We start from the raw sequence: 26,454 nt of genomic DNA on the forward strand, positions 1-26,454 counted from the left end.
GGCTATTTCTCCTAGTAGTTGCTCAGTCGTCCGCATTACATATTGTAAAAAAACAAACTTGAAAGTCTTTTTTTTCTGATTATGGGTTTGAAGGTTTTGGTGAGGCAACAAAGGCTACTCTGTCCGAAGGAGGAAACATCAATAACAGCTCGTTTTATAAATTAATCCTAATAATAAAGTGCAGTTCACAATGAAAGCAAGCTATTATTTCCCCTCACACATAGTATATTACAGTGTAAGATCCAGAAATACCATGTTCTGCAGGGTAGATAATAAGCAGAGTCAACTGGGGAGCTATTGAGGTCCATTGGGTAGAGCAAGGGACCTGCATCAAGAGCAACTGGGCCTCAGCAGGAGTGGCTCAGGATGGAGCTGCAGTGTTAGTCTCCAGGCAGCAGCATTGCTGTCACTCACCAGGAAGGGCCAGGTGGCCATGAGGTTGGGATTATGTGGATTTAGGCAAATCACAATGTTCTCTCGTTTAGTCATCCATCAGTTAAATAGCAATAATGATGACCATTCATGCAATGCATTTTGAAAATTAGATGTGCTAGAATAGCGGAAGTAATTTACCCAGGAAGGTAAAAACAAGAATCCTCTTGTCTATCTAACGGGAGAAGGGTATCGTTTTCTAATCCTCAACTTGTTACTCTTTGGGGTGAGTTTTTTAAAATGTATTTTATCAAATTTAGAACCAAAGAGATCATCCACAGACATCATGGATGATATTGTAGAAGTGGTTTTACATGGAGAAGCTCCATCTTTAAGTGTAGGGAAATTTGGGGTCCACCATTTTTTAATGGAATGCTGTTTCTCCCTCACTGGAAATGCTGGGTCTACTGTATAAGTGCTCTGCATTTCTTGCCCAAAATCTTTGCCCTACACAGCACTGTCACTTTTAGTATAGGTGTTGCTGAAAGGAGGCCTGATCATCACAAGAATTAGAACTTAATAGGATTGTTCATTTGGTACAGTTTCTTTTAAAAAGTGCCATTGACCGAAACAATGAAGGCAACATGGACTGGACAAAAGCAGCATGTGAAATATGAAGATATGTAAATGTTATAGCTGCTGGGTTCAGAAAAGATAACTGGAAGTTATAGTTGATTGGTTTGAAGCAGTGGACAATGATGTCCCCATTGACAATAAATGAAAGCCACATGAGAGCTAAGCTGTTCTCTCTGAGATGAAGGTCATTGTGGCTAATGCCGATTTTATGTTGTCATCAATGTAAATGCTTTAGCATTATCTTACTTTAACTCCTATGGTTGTAAAATTTACAAAATAGCAAATCCAACCAAGGAACCCACCCCCGCTATATATATATATATATATATATATATATATATATATATATATATATATTGACAGGCAGAATGGTTTAGTAGATACTCTTTTAGATGTGGACCTATGAATCTAAAGTTCAAAGCCCAGATCAGTCTTGGACTGACTGGCTGGACTATATTTCCTATGTCTCAGCCTTTTTGCACCATCTGTAAAACAGGATCATTTTCATTAGTGAGAAAGTTGTCTCTCAGTGAAACATACTAGATCTCAGTGAGATGTTCCTTTCATTCTGAAGGTTAAACTAGAATGTCCAAGTACAATGAATTTTTTATTGGGGGGGGGAGAAATATAATCATGTGATTTATCCCATCTTTATTCTGGAGTGGTACTGTCCAGGAATCAATTTTACCATGCCTTGAGCTGATTGTCTATGTGTCTATTAGGTAGTGAAGTTCTAGATTGACTTTAGGTTTATTAAGTAGAATTGCCACCATAAGATTGTGAGTGAGTGCTCTCTCTCTCTTTCTCTTTCTCTCTCTCTCTCTGTGTGTTCGTTCACTACTGACCATGCGGAAGGGTGCTCAGCATGCTCACCAAAGGGTTTATAACGTAGACATGAGCTAGAACAGGAGAGCCCCATTAGAGTGTGCATGTGGTTGTACTAGCCCATTGCAGTTCTGTGCTGGGGAAATCCAAGAGCATTTCAGCTGTTGAGCTGAAGGAGTGAATGGGGGCAGCTGTAATCCAATACTACCACTTCTAGGCTGTAACAATTTTGCAGGAACGATTCAGCTATATACCACCTAATTTAGGTTGCACAATTAAAGTAGATCTGTGCTCTTGTGCAACAAGCCCACTTCCAAAAAGAAAGAAAGGATATTTATTGATGGCATGATACAGAAAGTGAAGGGAGAATGCACTGGAAAGTGTGTGTTAAAAGCAATGTCTGGGGAAGTTCCATGTAATCCAGTCAGAATGAATGCACAATAAATAGTGACCCGGGCCAACCAGCAACATGTCTACACCCCCTCCCCCATTCTCAGTGAACAGGTTCTCTGGAAGAAGCCCCAGGAAAATATTTAGTAGAAACCTCTTCCTTCACATCATCACAGTATCCTGTACAATTTGATATCTTTTTTCCCTTTGCCCACTCAGTGAAGAATTAATTTTTTCTGTCAATTTCATCTACACTTGGTTCATTTTTACTGACAAAAGATATACCAGAACGACAAGTAATTAAGCTTGACGTACTCCAGAAGTAAAGCAAAAGTTCATAATTAAGGGTAAGCACCCTTGAAATAATCAGAAAGTGTCATTATTTGGACATTAGTCTCAAAATTAGTAATGTGAAACTTGCTATTCACAGAGAGGCATCAACACCGCATTATCACTGGCTAGTACATATCTTTCCTTTCTGGAAGTTACTGAGCCAGATCATTAGAAGGTGTAAATTAGCTGGGCTCCATTGCCTTACATTAAGCCAGTGGAGTTACATTGTCTGAGGCTCAGAAGAGACATGGAATATGAAACTTCCTATGCTTTAATGATGCAGACAGGGACGCAATGTCCACTTCTCTTACAGGGTTGCAAAACAAAGATTTGTTGGAAATGAAGACCAGGAACTGTAGAAACACTGCAGAGGCAGGTTTGCTGAACGTTGACTCTGTGCACACCATACATTTAAAGCGCATGGACCCCTCCACAAAGAATCTTGGGAACTGTACTTTACCCCTAAAAAGCCATAATGCTAAGCACCCTGAACAAACTACAGTTCCCAAGAGTCTTTCAGGGAAGTCATGTGCTTTAAATGCATGGTATGTATACAGGCATTGTCTACTAAGATGATGCTGGACTTTATACTTCTAAATGGATGGCTGCCACAGTGCAGCCAACTGTATTAGTCAGGGGGTTATGGGATGTCCCATTTGTAGTTACAGAGTAGTACAGGCAACGCAAGGTGCCCTTTAACAGTTTTTGTTTGTTTATTTAGCACTGTTATTATTGCACGTTTGAGGGGGTAGTGGGGCTTGAGCAACAAATATGAGAATATTGCAAGTAGACTTAAAATCGATGCTCTTCTTAAAAGTAGTGTACATCCTCACAGGACTTCTGCAGTCAGTGCGTTTTAGAAGATGTCACTGTGCCTCAAATTTCCTCCACTATTAAGTTTTACCAGGAAAGATGAAAAGGGCACCCAGAGTTATTTTCTTGCATTGGCCCAGCCTAGGACAGCCTTTGTGATTGGTTACATTTGTTCTTTGAGCTAACTTGACACTGGAACATTAACAGTGTAGGTGAAACAGGAGTGATGAAACACTTATGTATGTACAGAAATTATCTAGTGTTCAGAACATGCAACTCTTTTCCCATTACATTTCAATATGCTGTTCAAATATGTGTCTTTTTCATCTTGTTTATGATTATAGACACAATCCTGAAGCTGTGAATGCAAGGAGGACCATGAAATCTCTCGCACCACTGTTTTTAACCTGAGTGAGAAACCTTATGTGGGTGTATTATGAGCCCAGTCAGGGAAGGAACTTGTGGGGATATTTATACTAAAAGCAATTAGGACTGGGGACGGAATGAGGATCTTTGGAGTGGAGAACTGGCAAGAGGAGTTTTCAGGGCATAGCTTAGAGATGAGTGACAGGTGAGTCATAAGGCAAGAGGCAAGAGACTGTCAGCTATTTGGACAACAAACTCTAGGGAGTATGGATGTCTGAGTAGTGAACAGTAAACCCACAAGAAAACCAGAAAAATGGAAAATTCATAGGATCTGCTTCCTAGAATAGCCAGTCCTCCCTTATCTCCTCGAAGCTCAATTAAGGTGGAAAGAATTGCTTCATATTTTTCTCCAGTCTTCAGTTGGGGAAGCATTTGTGGTGCAGGCCAAGCAGGTTGGCAGAGAGTCATAGTGAAGAGGGAGGGTTTGTATTTGGTCTGCGGGAAGCCATCAGGTCCAGATACTTGTCTTCCCGAAAGCCCCCAAATGCCTCAAAGGTTGTAGAGAATCAGGGGGAGAAATAACTGAGATTTTTTTTGAACCCCCCCAGAAACAGAAAGCACATTCATTCCTCAAAAGTTCTAGATTCTGAAGCCTCATTTTAATCACAAGTTGATTTAAATGCCATGGCTGACCCAAAATACTGTGGAAACTACAGTTTGGTTTGTGCAGGTGCTTAAAATTCTTTGTTTGAGAGTTCTTGTCTCTTCAAAGAAGTGCAGCTACACTGAGAAGAAGTCAGCCTGATGGAAGCTGGTTCAAATTTGTCATATTGGTAGCCTTGAGATGACTCCATAACAGTGCAGAAGCCACAAAAGGTCGGCTTCCCACGCACACAATAACTTGCAGGATCAAGTTTTATATTCAGTACTTTGCTTTGGGTGAACGTTAGACAGATTTGCAATGCAAGAAGGTCAGAGGATCTGTATATGTGAACATGTGGCTCCTCCAGCATGCATGGTTACAGACAAAAATTTAGTACTGAATATTACTACAGTGAGATAGAAATTACTTTAGAGAGGCAGTTTTATCTGTTTCTGAGATTCATTGTTCATTACAAAGAACCACAGTAAAAACAGCTCCACCACAAGCACACAACAGCATTGATTCACAGTTCCTGATAAATCATCTGAGAAGACCCCATCAATTACTTGTTCTGAAATGTCTTAATTTTTTTCCCTGAGCTATATTTAGCTCAGAAATATATTGTTATCAATCAGTTTGTGTTGTCACAATGGCCTTTTAATTCTAAGCTGCATCGTGCAGGAATTATTTATTGTTTTAATATGTCTCATCATACGATAATGCACTAAACCTTCTGTACAGGACCACTAATGAAAATATATCTATGAAATGAGGAACAGATGGCGCACCACCAAAACGACCCCCCCCCCCCCGCAGCAATGCTTTTTTTTTTTGGCTGCTCATCAAAATCCCAGAATATTAATGCAGTAATTAAAATATAAGCTTGAGGTATTAACACTAAGGGCATTTCATAAGCAATATTTCCTGCTTCTGTCTTAGTCTCCCTACATCTGCAGCAGACTTGGAAGAAGGGAAAACACAATATATCTTAAACACACATCATTTCTGGCAGCAACTACAATCAATTCAAAACACCAGCGCCTCCGCAATCCAGCTCAGTAACTGAGGGCTCAGTGCAATACAAAGCATATCCAGATTCCGGGCTGCAGCAGCCACTATGAAATCATTAGCAACAAAACCTTCACAAAGGATTTTGCAGTGTAAAAACCTAGGTAAGCTTCCCAGCGACTCGAAAGGAAAGGCTAAGTCCGAACTTGAACTGAAGGCAGCTGTATGAAGAAAGTCACATCCCCAGTTTGCTGTGTTAATACAGTTTAATTGAACATCCTGAATTTGTAATGAGAAGCAATCCATCTTATAACTGTTGATCTAACTGTGCTGTACAAACACGGAAAGTCAATCAGTCCACTGGGTGTGTAATATGAATGTCAATCCTAAGAAGCTCCATTCGTTTGGGTGCTTGGCAGGATGAGGGTGTGTGTGTGTGTGTGTGTGTGGAATTAACATAATCTGTACAGAGATTTTTCCTTGGTGAAACAATGAAGCTCAAATCCTGCCTGTGAGTTGGTAAAGCAGACATAGATGAGGGAAGGAGCTTTAATGTCTCTCTGTTGCAGGGAAGTGGGATGAGCCAACAGATGCCATGGGCTTTGTAAAAGATATTGCTGCTTTCAGCACCAGAAAATGCAGTGATCTCTACTGTATGTAACTTGATCCTAAGCTTATTTACTCAGGTGTAAGTCCCACCAAGTTCGGTGGGACTTACTCTCAGGTAAGCGGGCACAGGATTGAAACCAGCAGGTTGCGGAAACTATGAGAGAAAAGATGTTCACAGCAGAGGGTGATGCACTACTTGTTACAGACTTCACTGAGAAACTCAAGGACTTTAAATCCTATCAATGGGGTAGTAACTTTCTAAGTGGATGATGACACTGGCTATCTAAAGAAGCCACAATAACAGTGTGAGACTTTAAGTCCTTCCAAACATCCTTTTTATTCACATTCATTCTCATTTGTGCGCTCTGTTACTTCCGGGTCGCCACAGAGTGCAACCCAAAAATGCTTAACCTGAAGCTACTTCAACCCGAGGTATGACTGTACAAGCTTCAGGTGAGGCATTTCCCTCAGGACTGTGCCAAGGGAAGAAAAGGTTATGTTTCCCCTCCACGACTGTAGCGGTCCTGGTAAAGATCCCCCTCCCCATGCACCCTTTTAAAACCCTGAACAGTTAAATGTAAGGACACATATAATGCCCCTTACTAGTCATCCAAGAAGAAGAAGAAAGGCTGACTGCTCTTCCACATCTAGAAAACATCAGCAGTATTGGCTCATTCCGTTTTGAATAGAGACACTATTTCTCAAGCTGATAAAAATCTGTTGCAAAACCAGGAGAAAATACTGTTAATTTCTCGTAGAAGCAGATTTCCACTCTTTTCCCATCTTTGTGGGGAGATAAAACACTTTATGCTAACAGTGAAAGAACATGCTTTTTAAATTAGCATTTGGTAAGAGACATTTGATAGTAGCCTGATTATCAGATACCGGCTATGGCTTTATCCATTAAAAAGCCATTCAACTAATGACAACAAAAGCACAAATGTTGCTTCTGTTACTGTACTAAGGAAATGATGTGGGTTCCTCCCCCCCCCCCCCGCTATTGTTTAGGCTGCTGAATTTTTTTTGCTTTGCCGGTTACAAAACATGTATGCTTTTGTCGGGTACAAAACATGCATGGTACTTCTACCACTCTTTTAAAGATGAACTTCATAATTGCTGACTGGGGCACATTAGCCCTGAGAAAATATGTCCCTGCCAGAGTCAAAGTTCTTAGTTTGCTGCTCAGTTATACTACTTCCAACTGTACAGGGCAGCTCACCCAGGAAAAGTCTATCAGCCAGGCTATGTATTATGGTTAGGGAACCTTTGGCCTGCCAGACATTGCTGAATATGACTCCCATCAGCCCCTTGCAAGCATAGCCAATGGCCATGGATGATGGGAATTGTAGTTTGGCAACATCGGGAGGACCAGTTCCCCATGCCTATATCTTCTGATTGCCTGTAGCATCTGTCACTTTCTGCAGCCACTACAGGCAAGTGGAGAACTCCATGGCAGCCCTCTCAGCAGCGTTGCACCGCTTACCCACTTGCCCTCTTCTGCAGCAGAGAAGAGTAACAAGGAAGTTCCAAGGAAACACCAGTTTCCTGGGCATTGCTGAGAAGGATTAATAGGCAAGTGGATGTGGTGGTGCTCCCAAACAAATACAGCAGCAGAACTCCAGCTGCCTGCAGAAATGCTCTCTTGTGTGAACCAGTCCCCGGAGACTGGAAACCATTGCAGCCCATGTGTGATAGTACACTGGCAATTTTCTGCTGCAAGCCATTTCTGCCTCGCAGCACTTTCAGAACCACACAATGCCTACAGGTATCCTTATGGTATATATAATAGCAGGCTAATGAAGCTTGCTATATAAGCTAGATAGGGCTTTTGTACTTAGGAGGTATTTCTATGTCAATTATTCTAAAACGGGGAAATGAATCAGTCATTGCAGCAATGCACATTTTCTTGAACTTGCCCCATTATGCTAAAAAACGAAGCATGCAAAGTTTTCTTGATTTGACATTGTTGATCCTTTCTGGGTGTTAGGATCCTTGTTCCATTAATGACTACTAAACCTGCCTGATTAAGATTTGGGGATATGCCAGATAAGCATTTATCATTCCTCTCTAATCCTCTACAGTCACTCAGATATTCACATGGAACTTCCATTCTGGTGATGTGCAGTGTTGCCTCGGACATGCCTATGACAGCACTCCACATGTGTAAGGAATCAGTGATCATCACATGTATTCCTTTTAAAATCCATTTTTTAAATCTTGACTTTGCTCACCTAAATCAATTAAAAACTATCACTAAAATTTTGGAACAATAAGCATTTCCACAAAATGCTCTGTATTGGTTCTACTACTATTTTACAGCACATTGTCTTGGAAAGGAGACTTTTGGTACTCAAGATTGCTTAGTCTCAGGTAAGTGTGAATAGCAGGGGTAGCCAACATAGTGTAGTTGTGGGCTACAACTCCCATAATGCTCAACCATTGGCCATGCTGGCTAGAGCTGATGGGAGATGTAGTCCAAAACAAATGGTGGGCATCCCTTGTGGCTTCCCCTGACCTATCAGAAGGACATCACTATATACTCTTACCTGGGAGGAAGCCCTGTTGAACTTAATGAACCTTACATCTGAGTAGGCATGCAAAGGACTGCTGTGTTAGAAAAGCAAAAAGAAAGCATGTCGCAGGTAGCTCAAATTACAACTTCACCATTCCTAATCCATTTTTATAAACCTGAAAAAATGCAGAATTGCAGTTATTTTTATGCTTTTGAACAATAGGGCATCTTTTTCATAAAATCTCTGGGTCTTAAACTTTCCTAATACGATTGCATTCAGTATTCGGTTCGCATCACTTATTTCACTACTTTTTATAAACATGTTTTTAAAAAGTGCTCATAGAATGTGTTAACGTTTGACCAGAGTAATGTTTCTTAATTCCACATGTATGCATTGACAGTGAAGCGTACATTATTCCTCCTACACAGCACTTACTCTTATTATAATCGCCTATACATATTAAGTTATTTTTGTTGACAATTATGAATGAACATGAGCATGGCAGGTCTGGGCAAAATAATGTTACAGTGCCAGCAGCCCAAATTTCTTTTTTAAAAAAATGAAGAAAAATACAAGACATAAACAAATGGCTTGACTTGCCAACGATAGCATCTAAATAGTGACTGGCTTAGGAGAATTGCCAAGAGGTGGTGTGTTTTACACTTTTGTCATTTTTCTCTGCTTTAATTTCTGCTATCTGATTCTCTTCTTATGTAAATGATACACTCACAAGTCAAGAAGGGTACATAATCCTGCATGGTATTATAAATGTTTCTGTCAATCTCCCTTCCTTCCTTTTGAGCAATGGCAAGATGTAACCAGCGGGCTAGGGGACAGCGTAATTTTCTCTTACCACCCGTTCCATCAGGAAATGATTTATTACTGTGTGTGCAGTTTGCAAACACCATGTTGCTATTACACTGCTACTTATGCCTTGAACGCTTTCCACCTTCAAAGCTGCAGACATGCAATCTTATGCACATCTATGCAGAAGTAAGTCCTAGTGAGTACAATGGGACTTTCTCTTCAGTAATGCTGTATACGATTGCAGCCAAAGTGTAACAATTTACAGTGCAATCCTAAACATGTATACACAGAAGTAAGCCCTATTGAATTCAATGGGACTTCCTCCCAGGTTAGTGTGGTTAGGATGGCATCCTTAGATATCAGCAACTATAGCAACTCTACAGCACAATATGTAGCTTTTACAGTATACAGATTTTCATGGTGTTGATAACTGTAGCATCTCTGCTACAGTAACTAAGTTTTCATATTATTGTTTAAACTGTTTTGCATTGTTCCATTGGCACTCCAGATATTGCAACTGTAATGCTCAATGTGTGATAAAAAGAGACAGGTGTCCATCATGGATTTCCTGCTCCATTTATTTTATTGGAAGTCCATGGGGAACTCTTGTGTGTCTAGTTATCATTGAAACCTGAACTGAAGGTGCGCTTAGCATGGAGGGTAAATAGCAAGAAGAGCTATGTGGTTGTTTCCTAGGCTAGTTCTTGACAACTATTGCTGTTGTAGAGATTCTCCAACCTTGGTCTAGGACAGTTTTTTAAACAGCCTGACTAGTGGCATTAAACACCAAAGCATGATCTGGATGGCTGCTATGGCACTGGCAAAGCTTTAATGATAAGACCAATCTTCTTAATGTAAATGGGACTCATAAGTTCACCTGCTACTTAGTCCAAAGCCACCTTTCCCAAATTGATGGCCCACAGCAGCTTTAGAGCGCAATTCACATCATTCAGGTATTGGCCATGCTGGCTGGGTGATGATGAGTGTTGTCATACAAAACATATTGATGGTTGGCAAAGGTTGGTCCAAACAAGGAATCTCACGCAACTGATGTGGCACTTTGTGCCTTCATGGGTCTAGGGGAAGTCGCATTCCTAAATGCCTTTCTGGATATGATGGCGTTGTTGTCAGATGCTGAGCAAATTGCATAGGCTGTGAGAGTTAGGCTAAGGACTCAAAGGCACATCTGCTCAGCTGCTACACTGAGAGCCAATGCAGCTTGAACTCTGGAGGCTTTTCAGAGAGGGGCGGCTGTTAGAGATCTAAAGGTTGGTGGCTTTGCAGAAATATGCAGTGGTACAATTTCTGAGATTAAACATCATCCTTGTGGCATCGTGGATGAAAATTAAATTGGTTATGGTAATGTCCCCTCATCCTGCAGCAATGTATAGGAAAGGTTTAGCAGCTGACATTCTAGCTTGGGGTGAGAAACTGGATGCTGGATCCTGCCTTCACCTCATGGGCAGTGCCACCCATCTGTCAATCATCTGGCATCATTAAGATGTCTGGTGACTTCTTGAAAGGGCTCACATCTGAAGTCGGTATGGTGGCAGTTTCAGTATGAAAAGCTTGCAAACAGACTTTAAAGTGATGGTTATCAGTGCCTATAAGCTAAGCAACATAGATAGCCCCTTTGCAAGTGGTTTGCATTGAAACTGCTTGCAAAGGGACGCCAAAAGGTGTTTCTTTATGGTGCCGAGAGACCCCAGTTTCAATTCCCTTTGCAATCAGTTTTAAACCGCCTGCAAATGGACCACAAAGTGTTGGCAGCCATGCCTTTAACTGCCTCACACCTGATGTCACAGGCGACATTAAGGAGGGTGTGGTTTGGGGGGAAATGGCCCTGTGGATCCCTGCAGGATCTAATTAGACTTTAAGGTCAAAGGTTCCCTATTCGTTTTCTAGTTCACCTGCTCTTGTTTGCAAATAAATCCTAACTCTCCTATGTGTGCTGCACCAAGCATAAGGTTCAGTCCTTGGCTCCAAACGAAAGAGGGTTTGTCAGCTCCTTGCTTTTGCAAAGGAATAAAATTTAACATGGTTCAGGAGTGCTTGGCAAGGTACTTTAGGAAGCAGAGAAGTGATGGAGAAGGGTTGGTGCTGATGTTACATCTTGCATGTTTTCTGAAGACATGACCCACAGCTCTTAATGGTGGTGCGGCTTTGAGCTAGCCAGAAGCACTAACAAGATGATTGATCTCTATTTACCGTATATACTCGAGTATAAGCTGACCCGAATATAAGCCAAGGCACCTAATTTTACCACAAAAAACTGGGAAAACTTATTGACTCGAGTATAAGCTGGTTCACCACACCACAAACCTGGTGGTGGTGGCAGCGGCGGAGGAAGAACAAGCAGCCCAAAAGGGCTGCTTTCAGGCTGCTCATTCCTCCTCCACTGCCGCTGACAGCAGCAAAGGCGGAGGAGGAGGAAGGAGCAGCCTGAAAGGACCCTCACTTGAGTATAAGCCGAGGGGGGCTTTTTCAACATAAAATATGTGCTGAAAAAGTCTGCTTATACTCGAGTAGATATGGTATGTCACAACAGTGGCAGGAGGGGATAGGGTTAGGCTTTCCTGACTGAGATGTACGTAATAAGGAGGAAAGACAGTGATCTGTAACTGGCCATCCCCAGAGTTGGAATCTGATAAAAGAAACAGAACAACACACACACACACACACACACACACACACACAACATTCAGACTTCCCACCACCATCAAGATGAAAAAATGCCTGGGATCATATCATCTAATGAAATACAATTAAACTTTATAGGTCTAAAATTGTTTCAATAGGCCCATCAATTGCATCAGCTCAAACTAATAGCAAAATTTTACGAGTATACAATGGCTTGCCTTGTAATTATCACAAGGGAGCATTTTTCCTAAGCTCTAATTTGAATGGATATTGGTTTAATTCATCAGAATCCCCCATTATTGCATTGCAGGTAAAGCATTAAGTTATTACTCATGCACAATGCAGTGTCTGAAACAAAGTGAACAGAGAGAAACAAATTTATTCCAATTCTAATGAAAGCAACAGTGCCTTCCCCCCCTCTTTTGCTGTTGCTACTCTAATGGCATCCTACGGGAAGCAGAAACCAATTTGCGCACCACAACTCCTGTTTATATGGTTAATCACACCAATGGATATACATTTATTAACTTGAATGCAGTAAAAACACTGACTGTATTTACTCAGTACATTTAATATGGTTAGCGCAGTGAAACATTTTAACATGCCACTGTTAAACAGTTATATATAGAATGGTATCCACACACACACACACACACACACATACACCTTAGACAGTGGTAAAATGAGGGAAAAGAGGAATGTGATGAATTTCATATATCAGGTATGTTTGACCACTTTACACTCTGTTCACTAATCCATCTCTGCTGGAGGAACTGCTTCCATTCCAGACCTCTGGGCAGCTTCAAAGAGCTGACATTTAAAAAGAAGCCCACTTTATGCTAAATCACCTTTCACATTTCTTAATGGCGCTTGTGAAGAAAGAAAGAAAATATATAGCTTCTCTCATATGAAAGCTGAAGAACTATCATGGAAACTATTGTGATTCTGTTGAGGGGAGGGGGAATGTTCAAAGAATCTAAGCAAGTCTGCTTACTTGTAGATTAAATTTAGGTTCCAACCGAGACATTCAGGCTTTGCTATGAGCACAAAAATCCCCCTGAAGTTCTGTGTTGGATATTTTATAAAATGAGACTGATGGATCTTGAAGGAGTGATGGCTGTTTATGCGTCTTGGTACCTAGGTATACATAGAACCATAGAACTGTAGAGTTGGAAAGGGATCACAAGGGAATCTCAACTAGAGCATCCATGACAGGTGGCCATCTGACCCCAGCTTAAAAACCTCCAATGGAGGAGAGTCCACAGCCTCCCAAGGCAGTCCATTCTAGTGTCGAACAGTGGCAATAAGTATACAGCCACTTAGATGAATGGGATGATATAGTGAAGTCTGGTGACACTAGCAGGGCACATCTGTAACAACAGACTGGCATGACAGTCAGCCGAGAATCAAATTCATGCTGGTTTAAGTTTTGGGTAGTGCTCAAGGAATGTAGGGAGATGCTGCTCCCTATAACTTACTGTTCTCCCTTTGGGCTTAGTCTCCACTGCTACCCAGAGAAAAAGGGCAAATGAGCAAGCAAGAAGCTGCTGTTTCCTTCTGCTGTCTCCCCTTGTTTGCTGGTGCTCCCCTCTCCCTGGACCACAGGGACAGAGTAGGTGAGCAAGTGGCAGTGGCAAGCAGGAATTTCTACTGCAGAATTACTGTGGAGAGTGGGGGAGCCAATCCACTCAACACGGCTACTTTGAATTGGACCACTGTTTTTATCCAATCATAGCATTAACCTTTTATATTAGATTCTGCATATCGTAACTAACAGTTTTCTCCAGGGAAAGTTGTGGGTATTAGAAGTATTAAATGGAGTAATAAAATAACTTGAAGCCCAAAGAGATTTAAAAAGCTTTTAAAACGTAAGCAGTTATGAAATCAGTATTATGGGCTACAGACCCCATTTGATCTCTGCAGAAAATGCAAGAGTAAATAGGCCTTAATCATCATACATCCATTATGATATTGCTTCAGACTACATTAGCTAAAAAATGTTATTCTGTGAAATACCTTGCAATAATATAGGCATATACACTTATTTATTGTAATTTGAATGTGAATGATCTATTTTAAAAAAAATAAGCATTAGAGCTCAACTGACTGCTCATGGTAAGGTTTATATACTTCCATTTTAACAGAGCTGATTGGCAGAGAGCAAGAAATAACGTTTCTGACTTTGAGTCCCTCCAGTTGTCCTTCTGTCACGTATTCATATGATCTGCGCTCATGGTGGTATCAGGAAAGTTAGACACAATCCCATTTTCAATACTATTTGGACCTGCAGATATTGTGGGATGGGAGTGCTGATTTTTTCCAATCACTGCATGCCCTGTAGCTGCCTGCTGAAATCCTGTGATGTTTTATATCACAAATGTTTTGGAAGGTGGTCTTTTTGGGTCCTGTTTTTGATGCACTGTATTATTATTATTATTTCAACTTATATCCAACCCTTGTTCCCAAAGGACCCCAGGGTGGCCAGAGTGCCCCTCCAGACAGCAATAATATGATAACATTGGGGAAGCATCACATGACAACTAATAAAGCAGAATGATGTCTGGACAGTCTGGTACAAATCCACCGCTGATGCACTATTATAATGTTGGTGGCATGTCGTAGAACACCTCACCCTAAACAAAACTGCCTAGATGAGCCCACTGCGAGCTATAATAAAGTTGTAGTCTAATTCACCTTAGTGTCAATCCCCTATTTTGCTTCTGTGATAGGATAACAATACTGAAGTGTGTATTATTGAAGTTTTGGGGAAAGTAGTTTTGGACGCTGTTGCACTGAAAACCATAAGTTATAAGAAACGAGCTGTACATAAACATATTTCAAGTAGCGTCAGAACTTCTAATTTTATTAATAGTTTCCCAGTATACAGAGAAACCAAATGGTAGTTAAAGCAATTGTCTTAAACAGAAATTCAGCAGAGATGTAGAATAAAGTGGAGAGTGCCTGATGTTTGAAGAATTTACCCCCTTTAAACACAGAGCAACTAGAGCAGTAGATCTAAGCACACAGGGTTGTGTAGGACCACAAACATGGGTCTCTTAAATTGTAGTTCTTTATTTGGTGAGCAAGGCCTGAGAGCCAGGGGTCCCCACTCTACTCTTGGCTGAGATGTTCATTATGATCTAGTGGTTCCCAAACCTCCCCCTCCATAGACCATTTGAAAATTGCTGAGGTCTTGGCAAATGACTGAATGATTTGTTTTCCTGCCTGCTGTACCGGCTGTGATACGCTGTAGTAGATGCTGCACGATATTTTTAATTGCTTGTTTATTGCTTCTTTTCATTGCAATTATAATATTATAAAATACAAAATAGGAAATAAAATCCCCATATTTCATTTTATTATATTAAACTTTGAAATCTATGAAATTGAATTTTGTAATGCAAAAATAATAAGTAAGAAGTAAAAGAAGCAATAAGAATTAAAAATCAATATGAATATTTAGTGTGGACATGCCTCAGACCACCTGAATGAAACTTCTGGACAACCGGTGGTCCATGACTGGCCGTTCTGTTTGGGATGAGTGTGCTAGCAACAGAATATTCAGAAACAGTACAGTTTCTTTGAGTGTGGAGTAAATCTCAGTTTGCTGCGAGAGGAAAATTAATACAGTGCTCTGAGAAAGAAGGAGCTATTTGTTGGAAGGATGAATGTGAGCAGACAAGGGAGAATCTTTATGGTGATGGTGGTCAAAGTGACCAAAACAGAGAAGGCAAAGAGTGGAGGCAGAATAATTTAGCATATTGATTTTATCAAGAGACATACTGGGCTGCAGGCCAACCAGTTAAGATTTGTTGTTATATAGGGACTTGGGGGAAGGGCTCCACAAATGAAGCTTAATTGACATGGGGCTGGGGGCACTGGTTTCTGGGAAATAAGATTCTGCTGTCTTTGAATCCTGTCTAAAACTTCCATCATTAATTTGACTTTTTAGCTTAAGGTGGCAGATAATGTTTAAAGGCGCATCCTGTATCATCATCTTCAGTGGCTGCTGTTAGGCATGGGGGGGGGGGGAACCTCTCACTCTGCAGGGTAGGAGAAACTTGAAAGAACAGGGTGCAGTTTGGAGTGTGTGTGAATCCGCACAGCTCCATAGATGTCAGTGGAGCTGATGTCAATGAAACATAACATAAAAGCTGGACTAACATTAAAAGAAACAAGCCCTGGATTGCTAGAAGCTCATTTTGGGAAAGGGTTAGCTCTCAGGTTTTATTTTGATTGTGAGCATAAATACCAAATGCCCTGGAAGCAAAAATACATTGTATTGTCTATTTCACTGGGGCTGCATCTTATCTCAAACAATTTCCCAAGTGTGCCAAATGATCGCATTACAAAGCAGGAGCTCAGAGAAAGGAAGCCGGCAGCCGATACAGACTCGACACTAAGATGGGTGCACTCTTGCCACATACTTCAACAGAAAGCACTCAAAAGATTTGCTCGGAAATAAGAACAGAGATCTTGGCAGTGCAATTGCATTTGCTTCTCTAGGAAAATGCTGCCCAGATAACATTCCATACAACTCTGGAATGTGCTTATGTCTTTCTGATTGCACTGTAAATCTGACTCCATCTTAAAGACTGGCTCTGTCCCCCCCCCCCCACCTCTCGTTGCCCCCACCAACAAAATGGTTTTATGTTGTCAAATCCCTCTTCCTTCCCCTCCCTGCCTCCTAGTCCCTCTCACCACTTTATGACTTTTTGCCAATGGTAAATGTTATTAACTCTCCCTGAATGCCGTTGGGTAAAGCTGTGAGAGCAACTCCTGCAAATTAACAAAGCCGGTCAAATTAGATTAGCCGCCACTGAATGGGGCCTCCACAAAAGAGGAGACACTTCTTAGCTTCCAGCTTCATTACTGCTCGACCTGCCTTGCTTCAAAACCTGGGTGTCATGTGCATGAAACCACCCGTGGCTTTTAAAGTAGGAATTGATCTTCAAGAAAGGGAAAAGTGCTAGGACAGGAACAATGAGAGGGGCAATTATTTTGCTCTTCTTGAGCCTTGGATGTGAAAACAGACTGGGGAACAATAGAAACAATAGAGTTTATTGTTCTCTATTCATGAGCTGTCATGTGACTCCCAATGGGCCACAATAGGGCCCATTTCCTTTTGGAAATGACTTGAGATTCTCACACACTTTTAATGTGTTGTCATTTTGTGAAGGATGGCAATTGCACATTTATGGGGCTATTAACTGTGGGTTGATGAATTCTTTATTTTCTAATATATACTGCGGAGTTTTGCCATATGTACATAAAATGTTTATTTAGGATTATATAGGCTGAGCAGAGACAAGGGAGAAACATCTGGAATCAAATCTATGTGGCTGATTTAAAATAATAGTCTCCCCCACCCCATCACCACCTCATCGAAATTCTATTCAGGGAAATCCTGTCTAAGCAAAGCAAGAACATCATGTTTTTTTGCAATGAAGCTGCATCTGTCCTAAAAGGCACATATTCCCTTAGGACTCATTAGGTCCTCTTGTATATGATAAGAAATGGGGCACATTACAGTGGTAGATTCTGATCCTTTCAGCCGTCATCGTTTAAGACACTCAGCTAGAATTGGGGGAAATATAAAAAGCAGACAGATGACCATGAAACTTGGTGTTGGGATCGAAAATGGAAGGTTCACAGGATCTGCTTGGCACTTACATAGTTTCTTATTTCAGAATATGAATATGGTGGACTAATATTCTGACTCCTCATCAGGTGGCTACAGGTGGTTGTTTTTGTTGATGTGTCTGTGTGCGTTTTAAATGGACCCTAGGCTTGAGGGTGGATGAATTTGCAAGCAAATTACGATCCAGGGCACATTGTTTGGCAGAGTGAGGTGGCCATCTTAGGTGGCAGATGCTGGAGGCGGAGAGTGGCAGTGAGGTGTTGAAGGACAGAACTGGGCCACATGGCCTGCCCTGGACCTTCTAAGCTAGCCTGCTACCCTCAGGTGCAGTGGAGAATATTGTCCCGTTAGCAGTAATAAAATAACATTCATGGATGAATGGATGAAAACATTTGTGTTTTATTTGCCATTTCCTATTAAAAACCCAAACCGAAGACACTCTTTTAGGAAACACAAGCATCTGATGACATCTCACCCCAAAGTTGCAACTGGGCTGTCTACCATTAAATTTAAACTTCAGATTCATTTTGAGAATTTCCTACAGCTCATTAAGAGCTACTTAAAATTTTAACTATTAAAAATTTAGGAACACTTTCTTTTTTTAATTCAGGTTGCCTGAAATTTTAATATCTGCTTAATTTTTAATCTGAGCCCTGACATGCATAAGGAAATGCAAAACCTGTTCTCTTAACAAATATGCAAAGATGTAGATTTCATATACTGTAATGGAGTAGCTCATTCTGCCCTCCACCACGTAATTATTAGCAGACACATTCCAGCTTTTGGTTTTCTTTCTACAGATTTTTAAAAGGTGCAGGTTACGTTGCAATATTTCTAAGTAGCCCCATTCTGTCTGCTCTGTGATGTATTGAGGGTGTACTTACAGGAATACACCACTATTACATTACAAGGTATGTCAAATGATTTTCATTCTCTAATTTTTTTTCTTTGCCTAATTAACAAGGAACTGAATTTGATCTTCTTTCTGTTAATTTTTTTTAAAAAAAAATCTCCCAGCAAACGTAGTTTTAAAACTTCTGCATCTCTTCCTGTCACATTGTATCTGTATTGTGTTCTTTTTAAAAAAAACAAAAACAACCATTTACAGTGTGAAGTACGACATTCTAGGAGATGATGACAGCACCTTGTCCCTAAGATTTACCCAGAATATAAAACACATAAAGTTAAAATAATGAATTAGAGAAAGGGTGGTGAATCTGTAGCTTTCCAGATGTTGTGGAAGTACAACTCCCGTCATCCATGGCAGTTGTATGCTGGCTGTGTTTGATAAGAACTAGAATACAACAACACCTAGTAGGGGGGCACATGTTCCCCTGTTAGATGAAAGTTTAATTACCATGAATATAGGCAACCAAACCAAACCAAACCAAACCAAACCAAACCAAACCCAAAGACATCATTATTGTGCTTTTTGTCATCCTTCAGATGAGATGGGAAAATTTCTTTACATGAACGACCTTAAGTAAACTTATTTTAGGAGCTAAGATTGGTTTGTTATTGGTTTGTTTTGTTTTTGTTAGGGTTTTTTTTTTATCTTGTATTTTGTGAACTTGTGCCATGAGATCTATGGATGAAGGGCGGTATACAAATTTATAATGATGATGATGATGATGGTGATAATAATAAATTTAATTTTATTACGATGGGGGCATTGCCCCAGTGGTGCAATTCAAACTACAGTGCTGTATTTCACAGTACGGGTTCAAAGCCCTATATTTTAGGAATTGGAATCTATTCACCTAGTCAAGGGCCACAGAAAACTACTTGACAGGTAGCATTCCATATGTGATCTGTTATCCCCTCATACACTCAGGTCCTTCTAACCTCTGAATCTAATCTTCAGTGGTTTTTAGATACATGACATTTCTCCCCTCCCCCGCTCTCTTTTTCTACCTGATCACTTTTGTTTGTGTGATAATGAGTAGGTAATCATTGTAAAATGCATTCGTAGCTAAATGAGTAATGCACTTTTTTTTCCTCTTTCAATTTTTGTACATTAGAGTGAAACTGCTTTTTCGAGCACTTATTAAGAAATGCTCACAAAGGGTAAAGGCAAACTGGTAGTTAAATTGAGGTGGGGAACGAAGCTCACATTAAGGGCACCATTTGTATAAGATATCAGAGTGGAAAAGCACATGTAAAAGGAAATAAAAGCATAATATAGATGGACCATATTTGTAGGTTCTGAGTGGGGGAAAATCAAGATAAAATAGTAAATGGAGGATAGCTTTTTAGCATTAGCAAAAAAGCAACGTGACACAAAGATTCTGCTATTGAACAACAACTTCTAATTTGTGCCCATTATCTTGCCACTACATGTGGCACAAATAAATTGTTGAGGAACTTTCTTACTACATTTCTCCTTCTAGAAATGGGCTATGCACTCAGCTTCATGACCTCCATGCACCGTGCAACCTAGATTTACACTGAGGGGGGTCGGAGACAACCAAATATGATTAGCAGACTCTAACATACGTCCGTAATATAAATGGATTCTCCATATGGAAACAGGCTGCTTTTAATTTTTTTTTAGGTATCTACAGAGTTTTCTCCCTCAGAGTTATATGTGCATAGATAAAAACTAATGCTTGATTATAAATACCTAGACAACTTTTTAAAAATACTCAGGGTGGCATTTTTTTAAGGGGGCATTTCCTTAACTGAATGAATAGCAAGTTCCTGATTCAAGCAGTTACATGACAAGATTGCTGAGAAAGGTGAATCTGGGATTTAGTTTTATATCCATCCGGTCATGAGATGTTCAGTTTCTTTGTTTTGTTTTGCTCACCACAACCTCCCCCCCTCTACTTTTGAGGAAAATTTAACCATAAAAGTTACTAATGCTGCCACTAGTGTAGATATTTGTCTCCTGTTCGTGATATTATTCCAGCCATGTATCAAACACGTTTCCTTGTCTTCGGCCAGAGTTTGCAGATTTTACTGCTCTGTATGAAGATCTCCTGTTGAACAGATGAGGGTGCAGTCAGTTTTAGCTGTGCTGTTCAGCTGCTGACTGCGCCAACCATTATTGTAGTAGGTGTGCCTAAAGCCTCACTCCAGCAAATGATCTCTAATCCACATGGTGAGCTAAGTTTCACCAGACATAGCCCCACCTGTTTGCATCGGACATAGGATGAGGCAAAGAACGCCTGTTTTAGTGACCTAAGGTGTAACTTGACCCAGGACTATCCTGTATGTAGGGATAAACAAATCTGTCAATTTCAGCTTTTATTCATTTCTCATTTTATCCGGCCTTAAGTTCATAGTACCATATATCTGTGTGAATTTTTGGATTTTTTAAAAAGTTCTCATGAAAATTCACCAGGATTGTTTTGTTTTCTGATGTAACATTTTTACAAGAAATTTTTCCATACTGGTATGATACTTTCACTAATATATGCATTTTTATGTATACTGTCCGCTAATATACACATTTTTGTACACAGCATTTGATTGGTAGAGATGCACCACTAAATTCAGAGAAGTCTGAATTTCAAAGGATAGTTGCGATTTAGTTCTTTCAGGAAGCAAATTAAATAGGTTTTCCTTAAAATGCAAAACTTTACCCCATTGTTTGTTGTTTTATGGACAACTTTCCCCATACTTTTGACATTGCTAAAGAGCCAAATCAAGGAAAAGGAAAAGGTCCTGTAGAGATAACACTCTGAATCTTGCAAGGTGGACTGTTGTAATAAAATATCTTAGCTAGGATCCAAACCAAAGCATCACCGTGTGCACAGAAGCAGTTCTGTGTACACACGAAGGTGCTTCAGGTATTCTGTTTTGTGAATTCCAGGGCATTCCCATTACTATTTATATGCTACCCATCTGACTGGGTTGCCCCAGCCACCCTGGGCGGCTTCCAACAAAATATTTAAACACAAAAAAACCTCAAATATTAAACACCTCCTTGTACAGTGCTGCCTTCAGATGTCTTCTAAAAGTCAGATGTTTATTTCCTTTACATCTGATGGGAGGGCATTCCACAGGTCGGGCGCAACTACCGAGAAATAATCTCTGCCTCGTTATGTGTCTTTGAGAAAGAAGATTGAATCGGCACATGGAACAAGAAGTCCTTTACCAGCATCTCATTTCAACAAGGCACTGATGAACAATATACCAGAACTTCCCTTGCACTCCTTTGAGATGGGTGTGGGTTGGCCTGAGAGCTGGCATCATCATCTGGCATCTGTAGGAAGCTACCAGGGCCTCAACACCCTGGCGAGGCTCACATAAAAAATTATTCTTTTATTAATTAACTAAAATTATATCCCCTTCCTCCCAAAGGAGCCAAGGGTGGAAAACACATAAGCGATTAAACAATTAGAACATCCGAAAACATCTTGAATAAAATTCCAACACGGATGCAAACTGGGAAAGATCTCTACTTAAAAATCTTGCTGGCAGAGGAAGTTCTTCAGGAGACACCAAAAATGCAACAGTACCTACCTAATATTGATGGGGAGGGGGGATTCCAGAGGGCAGGTGCCATGACACTAAAGGTGTGATTCCTATGTTGCGTGGAAAGGGAATTCCTGATAATATGGTATCTGCTGCAGAAGGCAGCAGGATCTCCTGCAGGGGCAATGATCAATTGGATACACGATTGGGTGAGATGCTCTTTTCAGCCCTGGGCCAACTTTCCCCCCGCCCTGGTCCTGTGCTTTAACAGCAGCTCCATCTAGTTGCCATTTTAATTTCCTACAATGCTTCCTGGCATCACAGGGACATTGTGGGCAGTTTACATGGCAGACCCCAGCCAGTGCTGCTGCTTGGAGCAGTGCCAGAGGCCCGAAACATGGAGTTGCACAAACCAGAGTGTTCTGAGATTTGTATGCACAAGTACACGGAACAGTCACAAAGAGCAATGAGTCCTCCCCTTAATTTTTTTTTTAAATCCTCCTTTTCTCCTTTTAAATACTCTGACTTTTTCCTTTCCATTTCATTTCTCACGGTTTGTCAGGGAGGTTATGACACTTCAGCAGGTATTCTGTGAGAAATGGTCTGGGCCATTTATACTTTTCACAGTGGCTCCTTCCCCATTCCTCAAGCTAGATAAGGAAACAAAAGAGCTATTGTTGCTTCCAATCACAAGCCAATGGAGGGGGGGGGGCACATACAGGTTTATAGACATTTGTTTTCGTTTTTGAAAAAGAAAATCTCATATCCCCTGTATACTGTTGTTAGATTAAGAGGAAAGGTAACAGGAATAATGGAGAGAATGTTTGCAGGGGAAAAAACAACATTTTGCAGCACTCAGTGTTACAAATATTGGTGATTTTTAAGTTTAAGTTGCTATTTTTCAGATGCTAACTGAAACGGAGTCATCATGAAACTATCACCATTCTGATACAATTAAAAAAATCTTTGCCAGATGTCACTACCGATTCAGTTCATAGGCGTATGGATTTTAATGACTGTGTGTAGAATTTCATGTTTTCCTGGAAGGAACAGCATTTCTATGTGATGACGTTTCAGTAAAAAGGATTTAATATCTTTTGGGGGATAAAAGGTGTCTTTTCAGAATGCTTCATTGGTGCATACTGCCATTTGTGCATTATTTTTCAGTATCTTCACTCAGAGCTGCCTTTTGCTTTGTGCATCCTGCCCCTGCAAAGTGCTTAATACCTTTCCCAACAGAACAGAACAGAATAAACTTTATTTGCATAGCCAACAGGCCATAGCATCAAAGGACAAACAACAGAAGTACATTACAAATATAATTAAAATCTTGTGACCGATTAAAACCCTAGGTAAATTAATAATCTCAGTACTTAAAACTTGGCAGAAGTCATAAAATAATAGTAATAAAACATAATGATAATAATCATAAAAACCCAGGCGAGGAATCCGGGTGACCACGTTGATATCATTCAGATACCAGCTCTCAATCTCATTGCTCTCTCGATAAAATTGGCAACCTTCTCTGTTGTCAAGCTGTTCTGATCGGCTAGAAGTGAGCACAATTTGGCTTCGCAAGAGCGGCCGGGGATGGCCGATAGGAGCGGCGTGATGGTCTCGTCCCTGAGATCTTTATATAGGGAGCAAGACAAGAGAACGTGTGACGCCGTCTCTACATAGCCAGCTCCACAGGGGCAGAGCCGGTTCTCAAATGGAATTTTTTGATATCTACCTTCGAGAACAGCTGACGGTAACATATTTAGTCTGGCCAGTGTAAAGGCCCGCCTAAGTTTTGGAATGGTTAGGGTAGACAAATAAGGTGCCCGAAAATCAAAATGGGAGGGGGGCAGATAAGCGTACCAGGCACTAAATTTCTTAATATAGGCCAAATTATTCTGCTGCTCAATATCCTTCAAGCGCTGTTCGATAATGGTTTTTGCCTTGGGGAGACCCACTTTCAGGAGATGGTGTGCTTGTAGGCCACATGTAAGTAGTTTTTGATGCACTGCTTTGGACCACCGACTTCTATGAGCGTCTCGTGCTACTAGAGGTAATAGTCCGGATGGGTTTAAATTTAAACGAAGCCAATAGTTGAATGTTCTTATCCAGGTCCGGGTCTCAACGGAGAGGAGGCCGGTCTCCAGCCGTAGGGCCGCATTTGGTACGCATGATGGAACGGCTAGAATCTGTCTTACGAATTTAGACTGGACCGTTTCGAGTGTGCGGCAATGATTTCCCGTCCAGATTTGGGCCCCGTAGAGTAGTTGTGCCAAGGGTTTTGCTTGAAAGACATCCAAAGCTGCTGGGATATGTCTGCTCCCCTTCGTAAAGTAAAAGCGGGACAGTATTTTGACGCTTTGAGATGCTTTTTCCCTAGCATATTTATGGTGGGCCTCCCAGGCCCCTGTTGACTGGAAAACTACTCCGAGGTATTTGAAAATTTTGACCTGTTCTATTGGCTGATTGTCCATCACCCATCTGTGATGTCTGTGTCTCCTAGCGAAGACCATGACTTTAGTTTTTTGGTGATTAACTACCAATTGATCTCCCCTGCAGTAAGCTGAGAATTCTCTTAGTAGCCTTTTGAGGCCTACTTTAGTTCGTGATAAGAGAACCGCGTCGTCCGCATAGAGGAGCACTGAAATTGATTTTTCGGCCAGTTTGGGGGCATGGAACTCTGGGGATGTTAGGTGTTTGACCATGTCATTGATATATAAGTTAAATAAGGCTGGGGCTAGAATGCAACCCTGCTTGACTCCTTTGGTGGCTGGTACAGGGCCAATTAGTTGCCCATTTACTGAGGCTCTTACATATAACTTGGAGTCTTTATATAGGCTTTTTATCAGGAATAGTAATCTTTTGTCGATGTTGGTAGCATTGAGTTTCGCCCAGAGTTTGATTCGTGAAATCGAGTCAAAGGCCGCCTTTAGGTCAATAAATGCTGCGTATAGAATCCCACGTGTTTTGTTGACATATTTGTCAATGAGATGTGCTAGTACGAAGCAATGGTCTATTGTTGTTCTGCCCTGTCTGAAACCGGCTTGCTCCTCTGCCAGAACTGCCTCAGTTTCCATCCAGTCGATTAGTTTAATGTGGAGGTGTTTGGCGTACAATTTGCTGGGAATGGGGAGGAGGCTGATGGGTCTGTAGCTCGCTGGATCTGCCATAGGACCCTTTTTATAGATTGGGATGATTACTGCCTCTGTCCAGCAACCAGGGATTATGCCTGTTGAATCAATGTATGTAAATATTGACGCCATTATGGGAGCCCACCAACTGGTATTGTTCTTCAGGAGCTCTGCTGGAATGTAGTCTATGCCCGGGGCTTTGTTGTTTTTCAGTTGGGCAATTAGTTTCCCCACCTCCTCTATGGAGACAGGAGGCCAATATGGTAAATTCTCAGAGTAGGCACTTGGATCGTTGTGCTGAGCTTTGTCATCATAGAAGAGGGTTTGGAAATATTTCATCCACTCCTGGGGTTCTACAGTGCATGTGGGACCAGTCTGTTCTTGGCCCAGGATCCCCCTAATGGTACGCCAGAAGGAGGTTGAGTCTTTGTCATTCGAGGCCTTCACTAGTCTACACCAGGCCATTCTCTCGGCTTTTTGTTTTTTTACCTTTAATAGCTGTTTGTAATTTCGTCTTAAGTAGATATAGGCCATAAATAGCGAGGGTGCTCCGGTGTTTCTGTAATTCCGATAGGTTGATCTCAGACGTTTCCTTGCTTGTCTACACTCCGAATCAAACCAACTCTCTTGATCCTTTGCCCGCTTTGTAACAGAGTTAAGTATCTCAGTTGTTAGGAAGGTCTTTAGTCTTGCTAATAACTCGTTGAACGAGTCCATGGCCTTTGCCCCGGTATTGGCTAATACAATGGCTGAGTAGATGGTCTTCACGTCTTCCGAATGGAGGAGGTGAGTTAACTCTGTATTAAGCATGGGGGACCATTTAATGCTTCTGGGGGCCAATAATCCCAGGTTAACGATGGGGGTGTAGTAAAGGTTAGCCGTGGGTTTGTTAAACGATGGGCCATTGAGCGCTAAAGTTAGTGGGAGGTGGTCGCTTTCGGTGTTATGTCCCACTTGAAACTTCGACACAGAATTATAGGCGAATCTTGATATCAGAATATAGTCTATCACACTTCCTCCCATCTTTGAAAAATGGGTATACTCCCCTGGGTGGTCCTCCTCCCTACTACCGTTTAATATCATCAGCTCCCTTCTTTTTGCGACCTGGGCTAGGCATAGCCCCGAGAAATTACATTTATTATCTTTGGAAAGTCGTGAGACGCATTCTTCGGTTGGGCTTTCAGGGTCCTGCATCTGATTATATTGGCTGTAAAGGTTGTCATCATCAGTTCCCATACGGGCGTTGAAATCCCCCCCGATTATGATCGGTGTAGAAGGGTAGGAAGTTTCTATGGACTCTAAGAATGC

The 26,454-nt window shown here is 41.1% G+C and overlaps 1 protein-coding gene and 1 long non-coding RNA gene across 4 annotated transcripts in view; one reads left to right on the forward strand and one right to left on the reverse strand.

Moving 5' to 3' along the window:
* Window positions 1–26,454, forward strand: part of LOC310681064 (uncharacterized protein) — a 111,355-nt gene that overhangs the window by 31,489 nt on the left and 53,412 nt on the right. The window lies entirely within an intron of this gene.
* Window positions 1,625–26,454, reverse strand: part of LOC310681068 — a 29,332-nt gene continuing 4,502 nt past the window's right edge. The window contains exon 2 of the long non-coding RNA XR_014513096.1: window positions 1,625–23,245. This is a non-coding gene — a long non-coding RNA (uncharacterized lncRNA). The remainder of the gene's footprint in view (window positions 23,246–26,454) is intronic.

The sequence above is a fragment of the Podarcis tiliguerta genome, assembly GCF_965153285.1.
Source record: "Podarcis tiliguerta genome assembly, chromosome: 6".
NCBI lineage: Eukaryota > Metazoa > Chordata > Lepidosauria > Squamata > Lacertidae > Podarcis > Podarcis tiliguerta.